The sequence below is a fragment of the Danio rerio genome, chromosome 4 (genome assembly GCF_049306965.1).
Source record: "Danio rerio strain Tuebingen ecotype United States chromosome 4, GRCz12tu, whole genome shotgun sequence".
Taxonomy (NCBI): Eukaryota; Metazoa; Chordata; class Actinopteri; order Cypriniformes; family Danionidae; genus Danio; species Danio rerio.
Window position 1 is genome coordinate 48,935,145 of NC_133179.1, and position 18,329 is coordinate 48,953,473.

The window sequence follows — 18,329 nt, forward strand, 5'->3', positions numbered from 1 at the left end:
GAGGCACTAAATAAAAATATAGTTATTAATAAAAGCAAAGTTTTGTAAATAAAACTACAAGAGGTTTTAAATATAACAGGTTATTATTAAAACAAAACAAAATTAAGTTTAAAAATCAAGATTTAATATTAAATGTCATTATTAAATATGTTTATGAATTGTTTATGTAAACATATAATTATATAAACATTATAAACATTTGTTTATGTAAATGCTGCGTGACTTTAAAGTGTCCAATACCGAGCTCCATTCAAGCACTGCAGCAGAGAGCGTTGTCATGGAAACGGAGCAACGACACGACACCTGACCGGTGTTACGGTTTAACTGGTGACCGTGTTAACTGGTGTCCCTTTCCAGATGTAAGCTATTCACGTTTGCAGATTGGCAGATTCGTCACTTTTTCACAGCAACAAAACATGTCCATACCAAATAAAGATTCTTATTACTTGGTGTCAGTGTCATTGTGTGCATTATTGATTTTAATATCTGTGTAGCAGAACAGTATATAACCAAAGTAAATAAAAAAAATAATTAGAATTTACATGTCTTTAACAGGATTCGAACCCGTGTAGTGAAAAGGTTTAGCACACGTATCAATCAACTTATCTAACTGAGCTACTCAGAACTTCAAATGAAGCAGTCTGTTTTAATATATTTGTCAATTAAAACATGCCTTGCTGTGGTTGTGGACCCGTGTTAACATGTTCTGCATGTTATTGGTTTGCTGGCTCACCTAGCATTCCATGGATACAGATTGAAAAAAAATGTACAGGCAATTTGAGTCTTGACACATATTTACACTCTGATTCTTTAAAGAAACTCAAACAAAATACATCTAACCCATTTGTGAGAGCCACTATTTTATCATGGCATGAGTCACAGATTGAGCTGGGAGAAACCCCGGTACTTTCTAAATTCTCTCCCATTTGGGGTAATGCATTATTCGTACCAGGGAAATCAGACAAGGCTTTTAAGCTGTGGTTCCAGAAAGGCTTGCAAAAGATATCAGATCTTTATGAAGATAATATATTGATGTCCTTTGAAACCTTAAAGGAAAGATATAAAATTCCTCAGTCTCATTTTTTTAAGTATCTTCAGATCCGTAATTTTATAAGATCTGAAAATCATTCATATCAGTGTCCGACCCTAAGTAGTTTAGAAGAAATTGCAGTTAAAGATCTCAGTGCCAAATACAAAATTTCTATACTATATAGCAAATTTGTTAATGCTTCCAAAGAATCTACAAATCATAAAAGACTGGCTTGGATTGAAGACTTTCAAATAGATATTACAGAAAATGAATGGGAAGAAAGTTGTCTTCAAGCGCAAACATTATCAATCAATACCCGTTTTAAATTAATCCAATGTAATTGGGTAATGAGAACATATATAACACCAGAAATGTTAAATAAATTTAATAGAAATATTCTGGACATTTGTGGAAAATGTTTGACTTACAAGGGCACACTGTTCCATTGTGTTTGGCAATGTGAGCACTTGCAATTCTTTTGGAAAGAAATAATTGGTGTAATCTCTAAAACTATTGGTAAAGAAATCCCTGTTTGCCCTAAAATCTGTATCCTTGGTCTTTTCCCACCTGCCTTATCGCTGAAGTCATATGAACAGAAGTTTATAAATCTGTGTCTATTACATGCAAAGTGCCTGATTGCCATTCACTGGAAAAGTACTCATGCTCCATCTTTGTCACTCTGGATTAAGGAAATGTCTTCCTGTATAGCAATGGAAAGGTTGACTTATTCAATCAAACAAAAAATGCACATATTCTACAAGATTTGGGACTTCTTCCTTCATTTTTTAAATAACAGTGCACTGACTGTTTAGTAATCCCAAACAATGTGACTGTTAAAATACACTGTGTTTGTAATGACTAACTTTAATATACTTTCACTGGAATGTATATGTTGAAATGTCAATTTTTTAATGGTATTTATTTTTTATATATTTTTAATTTTTAACAAAATTGCCCTTTTTATTTTTATCTTTAAGTTTATTTTAGTTAATCTTTATTTTTATTTATTTGTTTTTGTATTACTTTCCTCGCATGAGAATGCATTTTTTTTTTCTATTCCTTTCTTTTTTTAGTTTTTAATTTTTATTTTGAAAGTCGGGATGGGGCGGGAGTTCTTTGATTGGTATTTGGTTACAAATACAGTAAGAATGTATCACACCTTTCTGAAACAATAAAAGTGTTAAAAAAAAAAAAAAGAAAGCCACTCTCCCATAATCTGAGGGAAAGGTGCAGTTTGGATTTGAACCTAGCACCTGCTGTTCCCAAGACAGGTGCTCTGGCCAACTTAGTCTTAACACTAAAAGAAAAAACCTCTGGATACGATACTTCCAAACGCAGTTTCATCTAAGACAGTGGGGGGGAAGCAAAATTTACTGTGCTTTCTACTCAGTTACTTTGCACATGCATAAAGAGGCTCTTGTACGACTAATCCAAAAGGCGTGATCTCAACAATAGGTGGCAGTTACTTTTCCCCAAAACCACAGGTTGCCGATGAGTCATTCCTCAAGCCCACTAGGCCCTACACCGTTTTCTAATCTCCCTTATTTAAAACAGCTCAATTAAGTCATCGGCTTTATTGTAGAGTACCCCTAGTATCTGAGCCTGCACTGCGCAATGAAAGAAAGAAGCAAAACGGGATGGACAGATGCCTAAAATGTTAGAAACGCACCACACCTTAAGTCAGTGAAGAAAAAGAGCAAAGCTTGCGAATCAGGTGGGACTCGAACCCACAACCTTTGAATGGCTCAGCTCACAGCCTAGAAGTCCAATGCGCTATCCATTGCGCCACAGAGCCTAAGTGCTCTGCTTCCTCTAGAACTGTTGGACAGAAAGCACTTTTTAGTACTCTCTGGCCCATGAAAGAACAGCCAACTGCGGACAAGGCACTGCTGGAATTCAAAGCCAGGATCTCCTGTTTACTAGACAGGCACTTTGACCAACTAAGCCACAGCGCCAAACGACCTTGACACAGGCTAAATGTTTAATTCCAAAAAAAAAAAAAACTAACAACGGTAGCGCTGCATGTGGGAATGTCTGGACTTGAAATATTAGTCCAATTGGTTAGGCATTACCACACTATGCTATATAAAGGCATCGTCCAAAGCCCTCTTGAACGAGGAGCGTTCTTAAGGATTTGAGTGTTGTTAAGAAACCGACTGCTAAACATCCCGCTGCGTAAACACTCGTTACTCTTAACAAAAGCAAACACAAAACCTGTACATTAGGCACTGCTAGGATTTGAACCCAGGATCTCCTGTTTACTAGACAGGCACTTTGACCAACTAAGCCACAGCGCCAACGCTGAATAGGAGGCAAGACGTTTTTGCACACAGAGACCAAAAAAAAGACAGCAAGTCTTAAAATGGCAAGCAAAGAGGTTGTTTAACTCTATTTGTCGCACTATTCATTACGCCTCAAAGCTATACAATTTTATAATTCATTCCGGTGAGCTCTATAAAACAAGCACACGCACCACCTGGACTAAGGCGCTGCTGGGATTTGAGCCCAGGATCTCCTGTTTACAAGACAGGCGCTTTGACCAGCTAAGCCACAGCGCCACAGAAATTCGCAGTAAGAGACATTTGCCCGATAACAAAAATCAAGAAGAAAAAATAATACACAACAAAAACCAGCATGTCAGGATGCAGAAAATGCTGACAAGCCGGACGCGGTCTTTTAGAGTCTGGATGATCATGTCTCAAGCCTGACCATGTCATCCAAACCCAGAGTCAGCTCGGAAAATGGAAATCAGGACAAACATATGCTATCGGCCATTGAAAGAGTTTCAGATCAGAAAGCCACTCTCCCATAATCTGAAGGAAAAGGTGCAGTTTGGATTTGAACCTAGCACCTGCTGTTCCCAAGACAGGTGCTCTGGCCAACTTAGTCTTAACACTAAAAGAAAAAACATCTGGATACGATACTTCCAAACGCAGTTTCATCTAAGACAGTGGGGGGGAAGCAAAATTTACTGTGCTTTCTACTCAGTTACTTTGCACATGCATAAAGAGGCTCTTGTACGACAAATCCAAAAGGCGTGATCTCAAAAATAGGTGGCAGTTACTTTTCCCCAAAACCACAGGTTGCCGACGAGTCATTCCTCAAGCCCACTAGGCCCTACACCGTTTTCTAATCTCCCTTATTTAAAACAGCTCAATTAAGTCATCGGCTTTATTGTAGAGTACCCCTAGTATCTGAGCCTGCACTGCACAATGAAAGAAAGAAGCAAAACGGGATGGACAGATGCCTAAAATGTTAGAAACGCACCACACCTTAAGTCAGTGAAGAAAAAGAGCAAAGCTTGCAAATCAGGTGGGACTCGAACCCACAACCTTTGAATGGCTCAGCTCACAGCCTAGAAGTCCAATGCACTATCCATTGCGCCACAGAGCCTAAGTGCTCTGCTTCCTCTAGAACTGTTGGACAGAAAGCACTTTTTAGTACTCTCTGGCCCATGAAAGAACAGCCAACTGCGGACAAGGCACTGCTGGAATTCAAAGCCAGGATCTCCTGTTTACTAGACAGGCACTTTGACCAACTAAGCCACAGCGCCAAACGACCTTGACACAGGCTAAATGTTTAATTCCAAAAAATAAAAAAAAAACTAACAACGGTAGCGCTGCATGTGGGAATGTCTGGACTTGAAATATTAAAGTCCAATTGGTTAGGCATTACCACACTATGCTATATAAAGGCATCGTCCAAAGCCCTCTTGAACGAGCAGCATTCTTAAGGATTTGAGTTTTGTTCAGAAACCGACTGCTAAACATCCCGCTGCGTAAACACTCGTTACTCTTAATAAAAAGCAAACACGAAACCTGTATATTAGGCACTGCTGTGATTTGAACACAGAATCTCCTGTTTACTAGACAGGCACTTTGACCAACTAAGCCACAGCGCCAACGCTGAATAGGAGGGAAGACGTTTTTGCACACAGAGACTAAAAAAAGACAGCAAGTCTTAAAATGGCAAGCAAAGAGGTTGTTTAACTCTATTTGTCGCACTATTCATTACGCCTCAAAGCTATACAATTTTATAATTCATTCCGGTGAGCTCTATAAAACAAGCACACGCATCACCTGGACTAAGGCGCTGCTGGGATTTGAGCCCAGGATCTCCTGTTTACAAGACAGGCGCTTTGACCAGCTAAGCCACAGCGCCACAGAAATTCACAGTAAGAGACATTTGCCTGATAACAAAAATCGAAGAAGAAAAAATAATTCACAACAAAAACCAGCATGTCAGGATGCAGAAAATGCTGACAAGCCGGACGCGGTCCTTTAGAGTCTGGATGATCATGTCTCAAGCCTGACCATGTCACCCAAACCCAGAGTCAGCTCGGAAAATGGAAATCAGGACAAACATATGCTATCGGCCATTGAAAGAGTTTCAGATCAGAAAGCCACTCTCCCATAATCTGAGGGAAAGGTGCAGTTTGGATTTGAACCTGGCACCTGCTGTTCCCAAGACAGGTGCTCTGTTCAACTTAGTCTTAACACTAAAAGAAAAAACCTCTGTATACGATACTTCCAAACGCAGTTTCATCTAAGACAGTGGGGGGGAAGCAAAAATTACTGAGCTTTCTACTCAGTTACTTTGCACATGCATAAAGAGGCTCTTGTACGACAAATCCAAAAGGCGTGATCTCAACAATAGGTGGCAGTTACTTTTCCCCAAAACCACAGGTTGCCGACGAGTCATTCCTCAAGCCCACTAGGCCCTACACCGTTTTCTAATCTCCCTTATTTAAAACAGCTCAATTAAGTCATCGGCTTTATTGTAGAGTACCCCTAGTATCTGAGCCTGCACTGCGCAATGAAAGAAAGAAGCAAAACGGGATGGACAGAAGCCTAAAATGTTAGAAACGCACCACACCTTAAGTCAGTGAAGAAAAAGAGCAACGCTTGCAACTCTGGTGGGACTCGAACCCACAACCTTTGAATGGCTCAGCTCACAGCCTAGAAGTCCAATGCGCTATCCATTGCACCACAGAGCCTAAGCTCTCTGCCTCGTCTAGAATTGTTGTACAGAAAGCACTTTTTAGTACTCTCTGGCCCATGAAAGAACAGCCAACTGCGGACAAGGCACTGCTGGAATTCAAAGCCAGGACCTCCTGTTTACTAGACAGGCACTTTGACCAACTAAGCCACAGCGCCAAACGACCTTGACACAGGCTAAATGTTTAATTCCAAAAAATAAAAAAAAAACTAACAACGGTAGCGCTGCATGTGGGAATGTCTGGACTTGAAATATTAAAGTCCAATTGGTTAGGCATTACCACACTATGCTATATAAAGGCATCGTCCAAAGCCCTCTTGAACGAGAAGCGTTCTTAAGGATTTGAGTTTTGTTCAGAAACCGACTGCTAAACATCCCGCTGCGTAAACACTCGTCACTCTTAACAAAAAGCAAACACGAAACCTGTATATTAGGCACTGCTGGGATTTGAACCCAGGATCTCCTGTTTACTAGACAGGCACTTTGTTCAACTAAGCCACAGCGCCAACGCTGAATAGAAGGCAAGACGTTTTTGCACACAGAGACTAAAAAAAGACAGCAAGTCTTAAAATGGCAAGCAAAGAGGTTGTTTAACTCTATTTGTCGCACTATTCATTACGCCTCAAAGCTATACAATTTTATAATTCATTCCGGTGAGCTCTATAAAACAAGCACACGCATCACCTGGACTAAGGCGCTGCTGGGATTTGAGCCCAGGATCTCCTGTTTACAAGACAGGCGCTTTGACCAGCTAAGCCACAGCACCACAGAAATTCACAGTAAGAGACATTTGCCCGATAACAAAAATCGAAGAAAAAATAATACACAACAAAAACCAGCATGTCAGGATGCAGAAAATGCTGACAAGCCGGACGCGGTCCTTTAGAGTCTGGATGATCATGTCTCAAGCCTGACCATGTCACCCAAACCCAGAGTCAGCTCGGAAAATGGAAATCAGGACAAACATATGCTATCGGCCATTGAAAGAGTTTCAGATCAGAAAGCCACTCTCCCATAATCTGAGGGAAAGGTGCAGTTTGGATTTGAACCTGGCACCTGCTGTTCCCAAGACAGGTGCTCTGTTCAACTTAGTCTTAACACTAAAAGAAAAAACCTCTGTATACGATACTTCCAAACGCAGTTTCATCTAAGACAGTGGGGGGAAAGCAAAAATTACTGTGCTTTCTACTCAGTTACTTTGCACATGCATAAAGAGGCTCTTGTACGACAAATCCAAAAGGCGTGATCTCAACAATAGGTGGCAGTTACTTTTCCCCAAAACCACAGGTTGCCGACGAGTCATTCCTCAAGCCCACTAGGCCCTACACCGTTTTCTAATCTCCCTTATTTAAAACAGCTCAATTAAGTCATCGGCTTTATTGTAGAGTACCCCTAGTATCTGAGCCTGCACTGCGCAATGAAAGAAAGAAGCAAAACGGGATAGACAGAAGCCTAAAATGTTAGAAACGCACCACACCTTAAGTCAGTGAAGAAAAAGAGCAAAGCTTGCAACTCTGGTGGGACTCGAACCCACAACCTTTGAATGGCTCAGCTCACAGCCTAGAAGTCCAATGCGCTATCCATTGCGCCACAGAGCTTAAGTGCTCTGCCTCCTCTAGTACTGTTGTACAGAAAGCACTTTTTAGTACTCTCTGGCCCATGATGAACAGCCAACTGCGGACAAGGCACTGCTGGAATTCAAAGCCAGGATCTCCTGTTTACTAGACAGGTACTTTGACCAACTAAGCCACAGCGCCAAACGACCTTGACACAGGCTAAATGTTTAATTCCAAAAAAAAAAAAAAAAAACTAACAACGGTAGCGCTGCATGGTGGAATGTCTGGACTTGAAATATTAAAGTCCAATTGGTTAGGCATTACCACACTATGCTATATAAAGGCATAGTCCAAAGCCCTCTTGAACGAGCAGCATTCTTAAGGATTTGAGTTTTGTTCAGAAACCGACTGCTAAACATCCCGCTGCGTAAACACTCGTTACTCTTAATAAAAAGCAAACACGAAACCTGTATATTAGGCACTGCTGTGATTTGAACACAGGATCTCCTGTTTACTAGACAGGCACTTTGACCAACTAAGCCACAGCGCCAACGCTGAATAGGAGGGAAGACGTTTTTGCACACAGAGACTAAAAAAAGACAGCAAGTCTTAAAATGGCAAGCAAAGAGGTTGTTTAACTCTATTTGTCGCACTATTCATTACGCCTCAAAGCTATACAATTTTATAATTCATTCCGGTGAGCTCTATAAAACAAGCACACGCATCACCTGGACTAAGGCGCTGCTGGGATTTGAGCCCAGGATCTCCTGTTTACAAGACAGGCGCTTTGACCAGCTAAGCCACAGCGCCACAGAAATTCACACTAAGAGACATTTGCCCGATAACAAAAATCGAAGAAGAAAAAATAATTCACAACAAAAACCAGCATGTCAGGATGCAGAAAATGCTGACAAGCCGGACGCGGTCCTTTAGAGTCTGGATGATCATGTCTCAAGCCTGACCATGTCACCCAAACCCAGAGTCAGCTCGGAAAATGGAAATCAGGACAAACATATGCTATCGGCCATTGAAAGAGTTTCAGATCAGAAAGCCACTCTCCCATAATCTGAGGGAAAGGTGCAGTTTGGATTTGAACCTGGCACCTGCTGTTCCCAAGACAGGTGCTCTGTTCAACTTAGTCTTAACACTAAAAGAAAAAACCTCTGTATACGATACTTCCAAACGCAGTTTCATCTAAGACAGTGGGGGGGAAGCAAAAATTACTGAGCTTTCTACTCAGTTACTTTGCACATGCATAAAGAGGCTCTTGTACGACAAATCCAAAAGGCGTGATCTCAACAATAGGTGGCAGTTACTTTTCCCCAAAACCACAGGTTGCCGACGAGTCATTCCTCAAGCCCACTAGGCCCTACACCATTTTCTAATCTCCCTTATTTAAAACAGCTCAATTAAGTCATCGGCTTTATTGTAGAGTACCCCTAGTATCTGAGCCTGCACTGCGCAATGAAAGAAAGAAGCAAAACGGGATGGACAGAAGCCTAAAATGTTAGAAACGCACCACACCTTAAGTCAGTGAAGAAAAGGAGCAAAGCTTGCAACTCTGGTGGGACTCGAACCCACAACCTTTGAATGGCTCAGCTCACAGCCTAGAAGTCCAATGCACTATCCATTGCGCCACAGAGCTTAAGTGCTCTGCCTCCTCTAGTACTGTTGTACAGAAAGCACTTTTTAGTACTCTCTGGCCCATGATGAACAGCCAACTGCGGACAAGGCACTGCTGGAATTCAAAGCCAGGATCTCCTGTTTACTAGACAGGTACTTTGACCAACTAAGCCACAGCGCCAAACGACCTTGACACAGGCTAAATGTTTAATTCCAAAAAAAAAAAAAAAAAAAAACTAACAACGGTAGCGCTGCATGGTGGAATGTCTGGACTTGAAATATTAAAGTCCAATTGGTTAGGCATTACCACACTATGCTATATAAAGGCATCGTCCAAAGCCCTCTTGAACGAGCAGCATTCTTAAGGATTTGAGTTTTGTTCAGAAACCGACTGCTAAACATCCCGCTGCGTAAACACTCGTTACTCTTAATAAAAAGCAAACACGAAACCTGTATATTAGGCACTGCTGTGATTTGAACACAGGATCTCCTGTTTACTAGACAGGCACTTTGACCAACTAAGCCACAGCGCCAACGCTGAATAGGAGGGAAGACGTTTTTGCACACAGAGACTAAAAAAAGACAGCAAGTCTTAAAATGGCAAGCAAAGAGGTTGTTTAACTCTATTTGTCGCACTATTCATTACGCCTCAAAGCTATACAATTTTATAATTCATTCCGGTGAGCTCTATAAAACAAGCACACGCATCACCTGGACTAAGGCGCTGCTGGGATTTGAGCCCAGGATCTCCTGTTTACAAGACAGGCGCTTTGACCAGCTAAGCCACAGCGCCACAGAAATTCACAGTAAGAGACATTTGCCCGATAACAAAAATCGAAGAAGAAAAAATAATTCACAACAAAAACCAGCATGTCAGGATGCAGAAAATGCTGACAAGCCGGACGCGGTCCTTTAGAGTCTGGATGATCATGTCTCAAGCCTGACCATGTCACCCAAACCCAGAGTCAGCTCGGAAAATGGAAATCAGGACAAACATATGCTATCGGCCATTGAAAGAGTTTCAGATCAGAAAGCCACTCTCCCATAATCTGAGGGAAAGGTGCAGTTTGGATTTGAACCTGGCACCTGCTGTTCCCAAGACAGGTGCTCTGTTCAACTTAGTCTTAACACTAAAAGAAAAAACCTCTGTATACGATACTTCCAAACGCAGTTTCATCTAAGACAGTGGGGGGGAAGCAAAAATTACTGAGCTTTCTACTCAGTTACTTTGCACATGCATAAAGAGGCTCTTGTACGACAAATCCAAAAGGCGTGATCTCAACAATAGGTGGCAGTTACTTTTCCCCAAAACCACAGGTTGCCGACGAGTCATTCCTCAAGCCCACTAGGCCCTACACCATTTTCTAATCTCCCTTATTTAAAACAGCTCAATTAAGTCATCGGCTTTATTGTAGAGTACCCCTAGTATCTGAGCCTGCACTGCGCAATGAAAGAAAGAAGCAAAACGGGATGGACAGAAGCCTAAAATGTTAGAAACGCACCACACCTTAAGTCAGTGAAGAAAAGGAGCAAAGCTTGCAACTCTGGTGGGACTCGAACCCACAACCTTTGAATGGCTTAGCTCACAGCCTAGAAGTCCAATGCACTATCCATTGCGCCACAGAGCCTAAGCTCTCTGCCTCGTCTAGAATTGTTGTACAGAAAGCACTTTTTAGTACTCTCTGGCCCATGAAAGAACAGCCAACTGCGGACAAGGCACTGCTGGAATTCAAAGCCAGGACCTCCTGTTTATTAGACAGGCACTTTGACCAACTAAGCCACAGCGCCAAACAACCTTGACACAGGCTAAATGTTTAATTCCAAAAAATAAAAAAAAACTAACAACGGTAGCGCTGCATGTGGGAATGTCTGGACTTGAAATATTAAAGTCCAATTGGTTAGGCATTACCACACTATGCTATATAAAGGCATCGTCCAAAGCCCTCTTGAACGAGCAGCGTTCTTAAGGATTTGAGTTTTGTTCAGAAACCGACTGCTAAACATCCCGCTGCGTAAACACTCGTTACTCTTAACAAAAAGCAAACACAAAACCTGTATATTAGGCACTGCTGGGATTTGAACCCAGGATCTCCTGGTTACTAGACAGGCGCTTTGACCAACTAAGCCACAGCGCCAACGCAGAATAGAAGGCAAGACGTTTTTGCACACAGAGACTAAAAAAAGACAGCAAGTCTTAAAATGGCAAGCAAAGAGGTTGTTTAACTCTATTTGTCGCACTATTCATTACGCCTCAAAGCTATACAATTTTATAATTCATTCCGGTGAGCTCTATAAAACAAGCACACGCATCACCTGGACTAAGGCGCTGCTGGGATTTGAGCCCAGGATCTCCTGTTTACAAGACAGGCGCTTTGACCAGCTAAGCCACAGCGCCACAGAAATTCACAGTAAGAGACATTTGCCCGATAACAAAAATCGAAGAAGAAAAAATAATTCACAACAAAAACCAGCATGTCAGGATGCAGAAAATGCTGACAAGCCGGACGCGGTCCTTTAGAGTCTGGATGATCATGTCTCAAGCCTGACCATGTCACCCAAACCCAGAGTCAGCTCGGAAAATGGAAATCAGGACAAACATATGCTATCGGCCATTGAAAGAGTTTCAGATCAGAAAGCCACTCTCCCATAATCTGAGGGAAAGGTGCAGTTTGGATTTGAACCTGGCACCTGCTGTTCCCAAGACAGGTGCTCTGTTCAACTTAGTCTTAACACTAAAAGAAAAAACCTCTGGATACGATACTTCCAAACGCAGTTTCATCTAAGACAGTGGGGGGGAAGCAAAAATTACTGTGCTTTCTACTCAGTTACTTTGCACATGCATAAAGAGGCTCTTGTACGACAAATCCAAAAGGCGTGATCTCAACAATAGGTGGCAGTTACTTTTCCCCAAAACCACAGGTTGCCGACGAGTCATTCCTCAAGCCCACTAGGCCCTACACCGTTTTCTAATCTCCCTTATTTAAAACAGCTCAATTAAGTCATCGGCTTTATTGTAGAGTACCCCTAGTATCTGAGCCTGCACTGCGCAATGAAAGAAAGAAGCAAAACGGGATGGACAGATGCCTAAAATGTTAGAAACGCACCACACCTTAAGTCAGTGAAGAAAAAGAGCAAAACTTGCAACTCTGGTGGGACTCGAACCCACAACCTTTGAATGGCTCAGCTCACAGCCTAGAAGTCCAATGCACTATCCATTGCGCCACAGAGCCTAAGTGCTCTGCCTCCTCTAGAACTGTTGTACAGAAAGCACTTTTTAGTACTCTCTGGCCCATGAAAGAACAGCCAACTGCGGACAAGGCACTGCTGGAATTCAAAGCCAGGATCTCCTGTTTACTAGACAGGCACTTTGACCAACTAAGCCACAGCGCCAAACGACCTTGACACAGGCTAAATGTTTAATTCCAAAAAATAAAAAAAAACTAACAACGGTAGCGCTGCATGTGGGAATGTCTGGACTTGAAATATTAAAGTCCAATTGGTTAGGCATTACCACACTATGCTATATAAAGGCATCGTCCAAAGCCCTCTTGAACGAGCAGCGTTCTTAAGGATTTGAGTTTTGTTCAGAAACCGACTGCTAAACATCCCGCTGCGTAAACACTCGTTACTCTTAACAAAAAGCAAACACGAAACCTGTATATTAGGCACTGCTGGGATTTGAACCCAGGATCTTCTGTTTACTAGACAGGCGCTTTGACCAACTAAGCCACAGCGCCAACGCAGAATAGAAGAAAAGACGTTTTTGCACACAGAGACTAAAAAAAGACAGCAAGTCTTAAAATGGCAAGCAAAGAGGTTGTTTAACTCTATTTGTCGCACTATTCATTACGCCTCAAAGCTATACAATTTTATAATTCATTCCGGTGAGCTCTATAAAACAAGCACACGCATCACCTGGACTAAGGCGCTGCTGGGATTTGAGCCCAGGATCTCCTGTTTACAAGACAGGCGCTTTGACCAGCTAAGCCACAGCGCCACAGAAATTCACAGTAAGAGACATTTGCCCGATAACAAAAATCGAAGAAGAAAAAATAATTCACAACAAAAACCAGCATGTCAGGATGCAGAAAATGCTGACAAGCCGGACGCGGTCCTTTAGAGTCTGGATGATCATGTCTCAAGCCTGACCATGTCACCCAAACCCAGAGTCAGCTCGGAAAATGGAAATCAGGACAAACATATGCTATCGGCCATTGAAAGAGTTTCAGATCAGAAAGCCACTCTCCCATAATCTGAGGGAAAGGTGCAGTTTGGATTTGAACCTGGCACCTGCTGTTCCCAAGACAGGTGCTCTGTTCAACTTAGTCTTAACACTAAAAGAAAAAACCTCTGGATACGATACTTCCAAACGCAGTTTCATCTAAGACAGTGGGGGGGGAAGCAAAAATTACTGTGCTTTCTACTCAGTTACTTTGCACATGCATAAAGAGGCTCTTGTACGACAAATCCAAAAGGCGTGATCCCAACAATAGGTGGCAGTTACTTTTCCCCAAAACCACAGGTTGCCGACGAGTCATTCCTCAAGCCCACTAGGCCCTACACCGTTTTCTAATCTCCCTTATTTAAAACAGCTCAATTAAGTCATCGGCTTTATTGTAGAGTACCCCTAGTATCTGAGCCTGCACTGCGCAATGAAAGAAAGAAGCAAAACGGGATGGACAGATGCCTAAAATGTTAGAAACGCACCACACCTTAAGTCAGTGTAGAAAAAGAGCAAAGCTTGCAACTCTGGTGAGACTCGAACCCACAACCTTTGAATGGCTTAGCTCACAGCCTAGAAGTCCAATGTGCTATCCTTTGCGCCACAGAGCCTAAGTGCTCTGCTTCGTCTAGAACTGTTTAACAGAAAGCACTTTTTAGTACTCTCTGGCCCATGAAAGAACAGCCAACTGCGGACAAGGCACTGCTGGAATTCAAAGCCAGGATCTCCTGATTACTAGACAGGCACTTTGACCAACTAAGCCACAGCGCCAAACGACCTTGACACAGGCTAAATTTTTAATTCCAAAAAAAAAAAAAAAACTAACAACGGTAGCGCTGCATGTGGGAATGTCTGGACTTGAAATATTAAAGTCCAATTGGTTAGGCATTACCACACTATGCTACATAAAGGCATCGTCCAAAGCCCTCTTGAACGAGCAGCGTTCTTAAGGATTTGAGTTTTGTTCAGAAACCGACTGCTAAACATCATGCTGCGTAAACACTCGTTACTCTTAACAAAAGCAAACACAAAACCTGTACATAAGGCACTGCTGGGATTTGAACCCAGGATCTCCTGTTTACTAGACAGGCGCTTTGACCAACTAAGCCACAGCGCCAACGCTGAATAGGTGGGAAGACGTTTTTGCACACAGAGACTAAAAAAAGACAGCAAGTCTTAAAATGGCAAGCAAAGAGGTTGTTTAACTCTTTTTGTCGCACTATTCATTACGCCTCAAAGCTATACAATTTTATAATTCATTCCGGTGAGCTCTATAAAACAAGCACACGCAACACCTGGACTAAGGCACTGCTGGGATTTGAGCCCAGGTTCTCCTGTTTACAAGACAGGCACTTTGACCAGCTAAGCCACAGCGCCACAGAAACTCACAGTAAGAGACATTTGCCCGATAACAAAAATCGAAGAAGAAAAAATAATACACAACAAAAAACAGCATGTCAGGATGCAGAAAATGCTGACAAGCCGGACGCGGTCTTTTAGAGTCTGGATGATCATGTCTCAAGCCTGACCATGTCATCCAAACTGTTGGAATATCTATCTCTATTCCATGCGTGTTCAAGAGAAAAGGTCACGAGAGGTTTTTCCTCAATGACAAAAATATTAGTAATTTATTAGATACAAATGAATAGTTCGATGACAGAGCTTAGGGTTACGTTACCCCAATGCAATACAAGAATTACATTCAAGAGGTTTGCAACTGACTTACATTTCCTGACTCCAGTATATATATACACAACTGATCTTAACAGGTGGAGTTTTGGTTTAACGTCACTTATCAGTCATTCTGCAGTCCCTTGGCTCTTTGCAACCCCTGGACATTACTTCCTCTTTCTGCAACCTTTCTCTGCATACCAGAACTGAACACTTCCGTGCATCTTTAATAAATTTCACAACTTCTACAAGCATCAGGACAACTTGTGACATGTCTAGACTATAGTTCTGAAACAAACCTAAATTTATTCTTATTCTGCTTTTTCCACTTGTCAGCAGTTCTTCTAAAAAGTATGCAGCACAGTAAAAAATAGGAAGTTTGTCTGGTCAAGACGTTTTATAATACAAAAGAGAAAGATTGATTAATCTGTTTTTAGTCTAAACATTTTTCTAATAAAAAATAATAAAAAGAATAAAAATAAAAATAAATTCCTTTTCTCCAACAATTCCCCTTTTCTGCTCCTCTCTGGAGCAGACAAAAACAAAATCAGATAATCAAATCCCCACAAAAATGTCCAATTGTCATTACTGCAGGCCTTTGCCTAAATCCCTGTTTTACCTCTTATTCAAAACAATCTTTAACATCCTAGTGCTTCTTCATTATGTTAAATGATGCCCAAAAACCCTTTTAACTCAATTTCTTTAACTTTTCTGGATTCAGTTTATAATTTTCACACTCTTGGTTCTCCTCTTCGGTGGTGCAGTCTCTTCCCTCTTGAAGTCACTCCGATATCTTCTTTTGCTAAGGATTATACTTGCTATATTCAGGCTTATTAATCCCAACACTCTTATTAACTTCCAATTATCCCATAATAAAAATTTTCCATTCTCATACACTTTATCAATAAAGGTAATTAATTTTTTCTTCTTCTTCCCCACCAAAATTAAAATAAGAATGAGAATAATAAAAATGTAAATAAAATTTAAAAACTCCATCATTTAAAAAATAAAATCTGATCAAAAGGAAATGCACTCCCATTGAAAATCCCACAGTATGAATAAAATCTAAGATCAACACTTGTGAAAATATGATTGGAATTAGAAATTCAAAATTCTAACAACATAATTCAAATCAGCAATTCACTAATACAAATTATAATCTCCCTGCTTAGTTCAGACTGAATTTCAACATTTTTAAGTCATTATTGAACCAAAATTACAATTGAGATTTAGGATGAAAAATCAACAGCTTCAAAGTAGGATTAAACTAACCAATTATTAAAATGAAAAGTTCAGAACTAAATCATAACAAGGTTATTAAACTAACAACTCAGACTTGTCACCAAATTTTAAAACCAAAATTCAAACATATTTAAACTAGAGATTTCAAAAGGTTCAAAAACAACAATGGCTTAAAATAAAAATCTTAAAATGTCTTCAAATTAAAGATTTAAAAACAACAATGGCTCAAACTAAAATAATCTTCAAAAATGTGTTCAAATAAAAGAATTTTTAAATCTTCTTCAAATAAAAGAATCTTAAACTCATAAGAATGTGTTTAAAATAAAATAATCTTAAAATGTCTTAAAATAAAAGATTCAAAAAGCATCTTAAAATAAAAGATTTTTGCATTGAAAATGAAAAATATAAAAGCATTGAATGTCTTAAAATAAAAGATTATGAAAAAACATACAAATGTCTTAAAATAATAGAACATTAGAAAGGTATTAAAATAAAAGATAAAAAGCATAAAAATTTCTTAAAATAAAGTATAATAAAAAAAACATCAAGAATGTCTTCCCATAAAAGATAAAAAAAATAATATGTCTAAAATAAAAGAATAAAAATAATTCCAAAAATTCTAAAAAAAACTAACGTGTGTAAAATAAAATAATTTTAAAATGTAATTGTGTTTCATTTTATTTTTTTTTCAATGTTCTCCAATCTAATTGGTCCAATTCATTCATTCATTCATTCATTCATTTTCTTCAAGGCTTAGTTCCTTTATTAATCTGGGGTCACCACCGTCAGTAAAATGAACCGCCAACTTATCCAACATATGTTTTACACAGCGGATGCCCTTCCAGCTGCAACCCATCTCCGGGAAACGTCCATACACACTTAATCACACACTTTCTGTCAGATTGTCATATGCTAGTAAATCAGTCTTATTTTCTCTTTCTATTCTAGAATTTAACATGGTTTTTGGTTCCCCTTTTTGTGTTGGCCTGTATCTAATATACAGTTGGCCTCATGCATTGGTGGTGCAGCGTGTTCAGCTCTCACACCAATACATCCTTACACACTCCAATTAGATATCAGATATCCCCTTTTTGTGTTTTATCCCCCTTTCGGCCTGGGCCTAGCTCCAGGCCGTTTTTACACCCCTATGTTAACTTTCAAGTTACTGCGGCCAGCCTCACACCTTCAGCAACCTGTTTAGAAAAGTCTGAAGTAAAGTTGTTAATTTGTCAAATTCTAATCTCTACATAAGTAAGCTACTGCACGTCCAAGCTGCACCAGGTCCCCAAAACTGCAGTCCTGTAAACAATGCAAAAGTCATTAATTCCATTGTTTTGTTCCATAACAAGCTAATACCCCTCAACATGATTTTTATCCAATTCAGTTTGGTCTGTGCACAGAATTTTGCCAATTGTGTTTAAATTTGTATCAATTTTTTCTACCTTTCCCTGTAATTATTAGTCTTACACCATCCCTAAATTCATGCTTCCGGCCAGGGCCGGAGTGGGACTCCTTTTCAGCCCTGGAGTTTCAAGCCTCAGTCCGGCCCACCTCATTTCACGACTGACTATATTAAAATAAGGTCGTTTCCAAATCAGTTTCTAATGAAACTATCACGTCTTGTTTTTTTTTGAGAAAACAGCTGCTTTAGAACTTCAAATGTTTAACAACCCTAACAGTATTATATGTCTTAACAATAAAAATGAAAACAATAAATTGCTCTAATGAGGGTCGAACCGGGGTCCGCAATGTCTTTACCTAACGTGCTAACCGCTGGACCACAACAGCTGTGTATGATGCTAAGTCACAACTGAGTTTTATCATATCAAAAAGAGCAGAGTTGCGGTGAAATAATGAATAAAAAGGCTGTGGTCAAGTAAATAAATAAATTTAAAAAGTGTGACTGCTGAGAGCAACAGATTCTGGAGCTAGGGACACCGGCCCTCGTGGCCAAAAAACGGACTGGCCCACCGGGAATTCTCCTGGA

At 40.4% G+C, this 18,329-nt stretch overlaps 1 protein-coding gene and 23 non-coding genes across 25 annotated transcripts in view; all 24 read right to left on the bottom strand.

The window, feature by feature from the left end:
* The window catches only part of LOC103910934 (uncharacterized), a 151,101-nt gene that overhangs the window by 8,853 nt on the left and 123,919 nt on the right, over positions 1 to 18,329 (bottom strand). The window lies entirely within an intron of this gene.
* On the bottom strand, positions 2,737 to 2,825 carry trnar-ucu (transfer RNA arginine (anticodon UCU)). The gene is given in 2 exon segments: positions 2,737 to 2,772; positions 2,789 to 2,825. It is a non-coding gene; the product is annotated as a tRNA-Arg (tRNA).
* trnat-agu (transfer RNA threonine (anticodon AGU)) lies at positions 3,254 to 3,327 on the bottom strand. Its single transcript has one exon. It is a non-coding gene; the product is annotated as a tRNA-Thr (tRNA).
* On the bottom strand, positions 3,515 to 3,588 carry trnat-ugu (transfer RNA threonine (anticodon UGU)). Its single transcript has one exon. It is a non-coding gene; the product is annotated as a tRNA-Thr (tRNA).
* trnat-agu (transfer RNA threonine (anticodon AGU)) lies at positions 4,858 to 4,931 on the bottom strand. The gene has a single exon. It is a non-coding gene; the product is annotated as a tRNA-Thr (tRNA).
* On the bottom strand, positions 5,118 to 5,191 carry trnat-ugu (transfer RNA threonine (anticodon UGU)). The gene has a single exon. It is a non-coding gene; the product is annotated as a tRNA-Thr (tRNA).
* On the bottom strand, positions 5,938 to 6,026 carry trnar-ucu (transfer RNA arginine (anticodon UCU)). The gene is given in 2 exon segments: positions 5,938 to 5,973; positions 5,990 to 6,026. It is a non-coding gene; the product is annotated as a tRNA-Arg (tRNA).
* On the bottom strand, positions 6,461 to 6,534 carry trnat-agu (transfer RNA threonine (anticodon AGU)). The gene has a single exon. It is a non-coding gene; the product is annotated as a tRNA-Thr (tRNA).
* Positions 6,721 to 6,794, bottom strand: trnat-ugu (transfer RNA threonine (anticodon UGU)). Its single transcript has one exon. It is a non-coding gene; the product is annotated as a tRNA-Thr (tRNA).
* On the bottom strand, positions 7,538 to 7,626 carry trnar-ucu (transfer RNA arginine (anticodon UCU)). Its single transcript is given in 2 exon segments — positions 7,538 to 7,573; positions 7,590 to 7,626. It is a non-coding gene; the product is annotated as a tRNA-Arg (tRNA).
* On the bottom strand, positions 8,061 to 8,134 carry trnat-agu (transfer RNA threonine (anticodon AGU)). The gene has a single exon. It is a non-coding gene; the product is annotated as a tRNA-Thr (tRNA).
* Positions 8,321 to 8,394, bottom strand: trnat-ugu (transfer RNA threonine (anticodon UGU)). The gene has a single exon. It is a non-coding gene; the product is annotated as a tRNA-Thr (tRNA).
* On the bottom strand, positions 9,141 to 9,229 carry trnar-ucu (transfer RNA arginine (anticodon UCU)). The gene is given in 2 exon segments: positions 9,141 to 9,176; positions 9,193 to 9,229. It is a non-coding gene; the product is annotated as a tRNA-Arg (tRNA).
* trnat-agu (transfer RNA threonine (anticodon AGU)) lies at positions 9,667 to 9,740 on the bottom strand. The gene has a single exon. It is a non-coding gene; the product is annotated as a tRNA-Thr (tRNA).
* Positions 9,927 to 10,000, bottom strand: trnat-ugu (transfer RNA threonine (anticodon UGU)). The gene has a single exon. It is a non-coding gene; the product is annotated as a tRNA-Thr (tRNA).
* Positions 10,747 to 10,835, bottom strand: trnar-ucu (transfer RNA arginine (anticodon UCU)). Its single transcript is given in 2 exon segments — positions 10,747 to 10,782; positions 10,799 to 10,835. It is a non-coding gene; the product is annotated as a tRNA-Arg (tRNA).
* trnai-aau (transfer RNA isoleucine (anticodon AAU)) lies at positions 10,922 to 10,995 on the bottom strand. Its single transcript has one exon. It is a non-coding gene; the product is annotated as a tRNA-Ile (tRNA).
* On the bottom strand, positions 11,269 to 11,342 carry trnat-agu (transfer RNA threonine (anticodon AGU)). Its single transcript has one exon. It is a non-coding gene; the product is annotated as a tRNA-Thr (tRNA).
* On the bottom strand, positions 11,529 to 11,602 carry trnat-ugu (transfer RNA threonine (anticodon UGU)). Its single transcript has one exon. It is a non-coding gene; the product is annotated as a tRNA-Thr (tRNA).
* Positions 12,349 to 12,437, bottom strand: trnar-ucu (transfer RNA arginine (anticodon UCU)). The gene is given in 2 exon segments: positions 12,349 to 12,384; positions 12,401 to 12,437. It is a non-coding gene; the product is annotated as a tRNA-Arg (tRNA).
* On the bottom strand, positions 12,871 to 12,944 carry trnat-agu (transfer RNA threonine (anticodon AGU)). Its single transcript has one exon. It is a non-coding gene; the product is annotated as a tRNA-Thr (tRNA).
* Positions 13,131 to 13,204, bottom strand: trnat-ugu (transfer RNA threonine (anticodon UGU)). The gene has a single exon. It is a non-coding gene; the product is annotated as a tRNA-Thr (tRNA).
* trnat-agu (transfer RNA threonine (anticodon AGU)) lies at positions 14,473 to 14,546 on the bottom strand. The gene has a single exon. It is a non-coding gene; the product is annotated as a tRNA-Thr (tRNA).
* Positions 14,733 to 14,806, bottom strand: trnat-ugu (transfer RNA threonine (anticodon UGU)). The gene has a single exon. It is a non-coding gene; the product is annotated as a tRNA-Thr (tRNA).